Source organism: Gossypium hirsutum, chromosome A03 (assembly GCF_007990345.1).
Source record: "Gossypium hirsutum isolate 1008001.06 chromosome A03, Gossypium_hirsutum_v2.1, whole genome shotgun sequence".
Lineage (NCBI taxonomy): Eukaryota > Viridiplantae > Streptophyta > Magnoliopsida > Malvales > Malvaceae > Gossypium > Gossypium hirsutum.
In genome coordinates this window covers 6775816-6783302 of record NC_053426.1, presented here as the reverse complement: position 1 = coordinate 6783302, position 7487 = coordinate 6775816, and the positions used below count along the sequence as shown (strand labels likewise).

General features: G+C 32.4%; 1 long non-coding RNA gene across 1 annotated transcript; it reads right to left on the bottom strand.

Annotated features, from left to right (window-relative positions):
* Positions 1–4709: 4709 nt before the first annotated feature.
* LOC121224232 (uncharacterized) lies at positions 4710–5207 on the bottom strand. Its single transcript, XR_005921841.1, has 2 exons — positions 5118–5207; positions 4710–5030 (listed from the first exon to the last, which is right to left on the bottom strand). It is a non-coding gene; the product is annotated as an uncharacterized lncRNA (long non-coding RNA).
* Between the last annotated feature and the right edge of the window lie 2280 nt (positions 5208–7487).

Below are 7487 nucleotides of genomic sequence, written 5' to 3'. Positions count from 1 at the left end.
GAGTCAGGTTTCCTAAAAATCGTAAGTCTAATCTTTGGAGCTGGTGGTCGTAGGCGTCCTCTTCCACTATAACTGGCTTACTTGAGTTGAGAAGGGTTACTTAAAAGCCAAGGATTGAACCCAAGGCGGAACGAGACAACCGGAGGCTGAAATCTCGCCACATAAGAAACTTTCTCTTTTCCCAACTCTATTTATTTTTCCTCATTTCAATTTCTGTAATTTATTTAATTTCGCAAATTCAATTCACTTTAAATTCTATTTTTATTTTTCCAGATTCTTAATTTTATTTTTTTATTTTTCAAAACGCAGGTTTTCTTGGCCAATAAGTTGTCCAGGATTTCGAGAACGATCATTTGTACAATCCGATCCCCGAGGATTCGACCCTACTTTCCCTTTACTATTATTTTTACTATTATTTTTACTATTTTACAGGGAATAGGATATTTTTGATGATCTCAACGACGCATGAGAGCCTTGACAAAGGAGTGACAAATTTAGAATGGAGTAATATGTTCCCATCTGTAGTGATCCAACATTTGTCACATTCTTTCTAAGATCATTGCCCTCTTTTAATTAATACAAATATAAGATTGAATAACATGTCTAGAAAGAAAGCTCGTTTAAGAGGAGTCTTTTAATGAAGAGGTAAGGAGCTTGTGGCAATTTGCAAGAAGCGATATCTTGGAGAAATTGAAAGGGTTACAACATGGGTTAGGTAGATGGGCAGCATCAATTAAATACAGAAAAGAAATATGTAAGAAGGAGCTGACAAAAAAGGTAAATTGATAAGTCATAATTTATACATATTTTTACCCCATGCTTAGCACATTTTTTGCATAAATTATGATTGGATTTGTAAAATTTGATGCTTCTAATCCTTTAATTTCATGTTTTATACTTAGGTGAGCATAGGAGAGTAAAAAGAGCGAGAATGGGGCCAAAAACGAAAAAAATAGGCTAACATGAGAAATCGACACGACCTGGACTTCTGTACAAGGGTAGACCACACGCTCGTGTAGTTTTGGCAGACTCTGACACGGCCTAGACTTCCTTACATGGGTTGAAGCACTTGCACACGGGTGTGTCACACAGGCGTGTCCCTGTCGAGCCCAAGTCTAGTCCTATTCGGAAAAGGCCACTCTTGAGGGTTTTGAAGCATTCTAAAGCCTATATAAACACCTCAGGAGGTACCTAGAAAAGACACATGGAGTGGGAGGCAAGAAATTACTCGAAGAAAGCCGATTGATCAATCTCAAAAGCCGGATTCTCCTTCAAGACTGAAGATTTCCCTCCGATTTCCTTCGAAATTTTTGGATTTCTTTATGTTTTGTTATTATTATTCTTCTGATATGTTTTCTTTTACACTTATGAACTAAATTCCCCAAATACCTAAGGGGAATGAAACCTAAGACGGATCTTGTTATTATTTTCTGAATTATATGATAAATATTTGATTTGTTCTTAATTATGAGTTCTTAATTCTTGCTTTAATATTTCAGGATATTGATTCAAGTATTAATGTGCTTATTTAGAGGAGCAAAAGTCTCTGTCTAAGAGTAGATCTAGCATAATTAAGCGGAGTTGATTGCACCCCTAGACATAAGGCAACATAATTTTGTCAGATTAGGGTGAAACCTAATAAGGGAATCCATAGATCGAGTTAATGCAACACTAGGCGTTTTAATTAGAAAGAGATTTCAATTAATCAACCTAAGGTTAGATGTTGTTAGTCTCGAGAGAGATAATAATATAACGTAGGGATTTCTACGGATCAAGTCAAGTGAATAAATCGTCTGATTTAGAGTCAAATAACAAGTGAAGTCTAGGTGAATTTTCCCTTGGGTATTGTCTAAATCAATCAGTTTTCCCAAAAGTATTTCCCCAATTTACTTCTTGTGCATTCTTATTTTAGTTAATTAGTTTAGATAAACCAAATCCTCTTATTTTTAGGCTAGATAATAAAAAGAAGGTTAATAGTAGTACTTTAGGTTCTTGTGGGTTCGACATTCCGGTCTTGCTTTAAACTATACTATTGTTCGATAGCTGCGCTTGCCTTCATCGTGATAATAGTTAGTTTTCAAGTACGATCAATCATAAATATAAAACTTATCACGAGACATCACATCATAAATACTCTTTTGGATCAAGACAGAACTTATGAGAATCTAGCAGAATTATTTTACGCCAGAATTCATCTTAATCTTGATATTGATAAATATGAGATGTATTAGGAGCAAAAGGCTCGTGCTAATTGGTTAAAATTGAGAGAAAAAATATGGCTTTTTTTCATAATTATGCCTCGAAAAGGAGAAGAATGAACACTATTCGAAGTTTAAGACATTATGATTGGAGAGAGACTGGCGATGAATGGGAGATGGAGGAAATCGCTTGAAAGATACTTTCAAAATCTCTTTTCGTCAAATGGAGGTGGGGATATTGTGCATATTCTTTTTAGGACTGAAAGATGTGTATCTAAGGAAGAAAATTCAAAGTTAATAGCCAATTACACGAATGAGGAGGTCGTGGCGACTTTAAAGGAGATGGGCCTAACAAAGGCGTCGAGGGAGGATAATTTTCCAACTTTATTTTTTTCAATGGTTTTGGCACATTGTAGGCAATGACGCAATTGAATATTGCTTGGGCGTTTTAAATAAAGGTATGTTTGTGGACCCTTGTGATATTATTAATATTGTGCTAATTCCTAAAGTTTCCCATCCGACGAATTTAGGGAATTTTAGGCCAATCAATTTATGCAATGTTCTTTATAAGGTTGTAGCAAAGATTGCGAACCGGTTCAAAAATGTCTTAGAAACTTGTATTGATGACGCTCAAAGTGCCTTCGTACCAAGCAGATTAGTATCGGATAATGTCCTCCTTGCTTATGAGATTCCTCATACTTTTCGACAAAAAAGAGTAGGAAAGAAAGGGTTTATGGCACTTAAACTGGATATGGGTAAAGCATACAATAGGGTGAAATGGTTTTTCTTAATGGCACTAATGGTACGGATGAGATTTCATACTTCGTAGGTGGATAATATTATGAAGTGTATCACAACAGTCTTATATTCAGTAATTGTAAAAAGGAAAACATGACAAATATTTAAATTGGCGAGAGGACTTAGGCAAGGAGATCCTCTAAGCCTTTTTTCTGTTTTTAATTTGTAGTGAGGGCCTCTCGTCCCTTATGAGAATAGCTTTGAGGGAAAGTTCGATTAAGGGTGCAAATGCAAGTAGAGGGGGCTCTTCCGGTTTCTTATTTTTTATTCGTCGAAGATTGTATTCTATTTAAGGGAGTAAGTAAGAGGGAAGCACAAGTTTTGAAGTCAATTCGGAAGGAATATGAGAGATGCTTGGGACAATTTGTCAATTACGACAAATTCACGGTTTTTTACAGTAACAACACTTCGAAAGATTCTAGACAAGTCGTATTTACCATCCTTGGGGTGAGGATTTCTAATAATATAGAGACATATCTAGCCTTGCCAAAGCTGGTGGAGAAGAATAAAAAAGCTTCTTTCCAGCTTTTAAAGAATCATATGAGGCAAATAATTGAGATTTGGAGCGTGAGATTCTTATTGCAAGGGGATAAGGAAGTGTTTATAAAAGCAATCTTGTAGGCTATACCTACTTATACTATGGCTTGTTTTTTGCTTCCTAAGTCGTTATGTACAGAATTGGATAGTATTATGGCTCGATTTTGGTAGCAAAAAAGGCATGAGCGAAAAGGGATCCATTGGTGTAGTTGGGACTGGCTCTGTGACTCAAAGGAGAATGGGGGATTGGGATTTCACAATTTGACCAAGATTAATATTGTGTTATTAGCTAAATAGGGATGGTGCATTATTAATTGTCCAAATTCATTATTATCGAAAGTTCTAAAAGCCAAGTATTTTCTATATACTGATTTTCTAAATGCTGAGTTAGGGATATTACCTTCGTATGCTTCAAAGAGTGTATGGGCAGTTAAGGGGTTATTGAAGGACGGAATTTATTGGAGGTCAGGATAATATTTCAGTTATGGTTGATGCGTAGCTCCCTGGAAATGAAAGTCATAAGGTGGAGCCAACCATCAGCAATAACAAAATTAGTAAGGTTGTGGACTTAATTGATGAACACAAGAGGGAATGGAAAAGTGATCTAATTTATTCTACCTTTTCAATAGAGGATGTGGATAGAATTGTGAAAATCCCCTTAGCTATGGAAACTCATGAAGACTTTATGGTATGGAAGGGAAGCCTTCTAGAGAATTCTCTATGCGCAATGCTTATAAACTACCACATGAAAATATCCCTAATCCTAGTTATTTACAGATTGAGGCAAAAACGTTTTACAAAAAACTTTGGAATATTCACATTCTAGGGAAAATAAATATCCTAATCTGGAAATTTTCATGAAATTTTATTCCCCATTTTGCTAATCTTTGAATAAAAAGACTAATGCCAGGGGTAGTGTGCCCTAGATGTGGAGAAACGACTGAAAATATAGACCATATTTTCAGATGATGTTCTGTAACACAAGAAGTATGGATTAGCTTGAATCTGGAATGGGTGTTAACATAATTGAATCTAACTAACTGGGAGTGGCTTGCATGGGTGTTCAAGAACAGTACAGCCTGCAATATAGTGTGTTTTGTTGTTCCTTATAGGCGATTTGGACAGACAGCAACAAGGGGTGGTTACATGAGGGGAAAAGAAGTACGAGCCCAATAATTGTTGCATGGATAAAATGATATACAAATGAGCTAAAAGAATGTGTGTTTAGGAATCTTACAAAGAGAAACGAGTCTACAGATTAGTGTTCCCCGGAAGGGTTAGATATCAAACTAAACTTCAATACAGCTTTTGATGAGTCTCAAGCTAAATCGATCTCAGGGGTGGTGGTTAGAAATACTTCTGGGGAGATCCTCATCATTAAAACGATGGCTCATGGAGAAGTTGCCTCTCCATTTGCAACAGAGGCCAACGCATATCTCCAAGTAGTGTTGTGAGGAAAGTAGATGAGGTTTACATTAGTAATAATCGAAGAAGACTCTGCATCAATTATTAAAAAAAAAAAGTAAATCGGAGAGTCACTTGAGTGAGAAACACCGAAGATGGAAATACGAAGAAGAAAAGAACCTGATTGAGATATGTCCATTTAGTGTATCTCGAGTTGAAGAGAGAAAAGGAAAGCAAGAAAGTTTGATGGTTTTGGAAACTACTTCCTTAGTATTGGAACAAACATAATAATTATAGAAATGTTGAGTGGGCTCCAGCTTTGATCAGACTAGGTTTTTCTTTTATTATTCTTTTATTTTTTGTTCAAATTTTTTAGGCTTTGGCTAAGCCCACATATGTAGACAAAATCGGGCTCTGCTATCCCATGTTGGGTCTGACAATGTGGGTATTTCACTTATATTTTATTATATATATTTTATTTTAATATATCGGTCTGATTTATTAAAAATAAAGTATTTTATAAATATTTTATTAATTTAATTACTAATATTATGCCAATTTTTAGAAACAAAAATTGCCAACAATTTTGATATTATGCCTTTTAATATATGTAGGAATGAACACAATTTTAACTCTATATAAATAACTTATACAATTTATTAATAATATTATTTCATTATGATAATCTAATATTAATATTTAATTTTTTTTTTGTATTGTTAATATAACTAGTTTTAAATTAGTTAAATACTTTTGTAATCATTAATAATTTTAAATAAAAACTAATAATATAAAATTAATATATAGAGTTAATCCTAAAATTAATAATTGATACCAATGACTGATTTTTGTTTGTTTCATGCTGTCAAACCTAAAAAATACAACTCAGCCTATACAAACCTATTCTATAAAAACAAAATTACTAAAACATTAGTCCAGATTGAAATGATTTTCTTTTAATATTTTTATAATTTTCAATAAAGTTTATATTTTTGTAATTTTTTTATATTTTTGCATTCATTTAAAATTTAAATAAATAAGTGTCAATATTCTAATGAACTGGACAACTGGTTGTCTAGGGTCATTATAGATGTATATATTTTCATTAATTTTAACATTTTCTAATTTTTTTTTAAACTTACCACTCAGCGTCATTAATGGTTAAACTAGACAATTGATGGTTTTCGTTAACCAAAAGGTCTAGTTGACATTTTTTAGATCATTTTGAGTTCAATATGGCGAATTCTTTAAGGTAAACTATAAAAATAATCACTTTTGTATAATTTAAATTACGTTTTGATGATTGAACTTTAATTTGTTACAAAATAATCACCACCGTTATCGATTTGTAACATATTAATCATTGAATTGTTAATTACCACCTCAAATAATCATTTTAGACTAAATTTTAAATCAAATTTACATTTAATTCCTCTACTTTTTTCTTTTATTTTTTAAACTTTCATTTTTCTTTTCCTTCTTTTTCTTTTTTTTTCTTTTCAAAAGAAATAAACTTAAATTTTTTATTGATACTATTACATTTTAAACTGATAATGAATTATAATAAATGACTCAAGCTCAATCAATAAAATTAAACTCAAATACAATTTTTAAAAATTAAAATCCAAAACAAAATTTAGTTCATCTAAATGTATTAAAAATATACTCATATTATAGAGAGAAAAATATCTTATCTTTTATTAATTACTTAATTCACGATTTAGCTCATGAAGTGTAGTGTTTTTTTCACTCTATCATCTAATTTTTTTATCTCAATTAAGTACTTAATGTATTGAAACGTTATGCTTTATAATTCAATTATAAACCGATGTTAAGAAAAAAGAATGCACCAATCACGTGATGCCATGTGGCTTTTTTATTGTATAAATTATGAAAAAAAGAAAAGATTCAATAAAAATAAGAATTTAAATAATTTTTACTTTTTATTAAATGTAAATAAAAAATTATTTCTTTTTACTCTCTCCCCCACGCCCACTCCAATGTTCAATCTTTCTTCTTCTCTCCCCTTCCCCTTCTTCGCAACAATAATTTGTCTTCTTCACTGCATTTAACATAACCAAGTCAATCTGTCGCACCGCCACTGTCAGTCCTCCAGCAAATATCACCGCCAAACTCTTCCCCTTTCTCTCCTCTACTCAAATCCCCATTTTATTTTCTCAACAAACGAAAATCACAGAAGGTTGGAAGAAACTGAAAAGCTTTTGATTCTTTTTACCATCGTCAAGCCATCGTGTTAAAGCCATGGACATCGTTCATACGACTCACTTCTCCGATGTTGTGACTTTGCGTTGCTTTTTATCTTTATCCTTTTCCTTTTCTAACTTTGATTTGGGTTTTATCGTTTTTGGGTTTTTCGTTTTTAGAATTTTTTTGGGTTTAATTCTTTGATATATTTTTGAAGTTAATTTTGTGTATGTGAATTTTACGTAATATATATATATTATAAATGAAAGAAGGCATCATGTTATCTTATATCAATTTATTCTTATATAAGGTAAATCAATTTTATCTTTTAAAAGTAATTTTCTA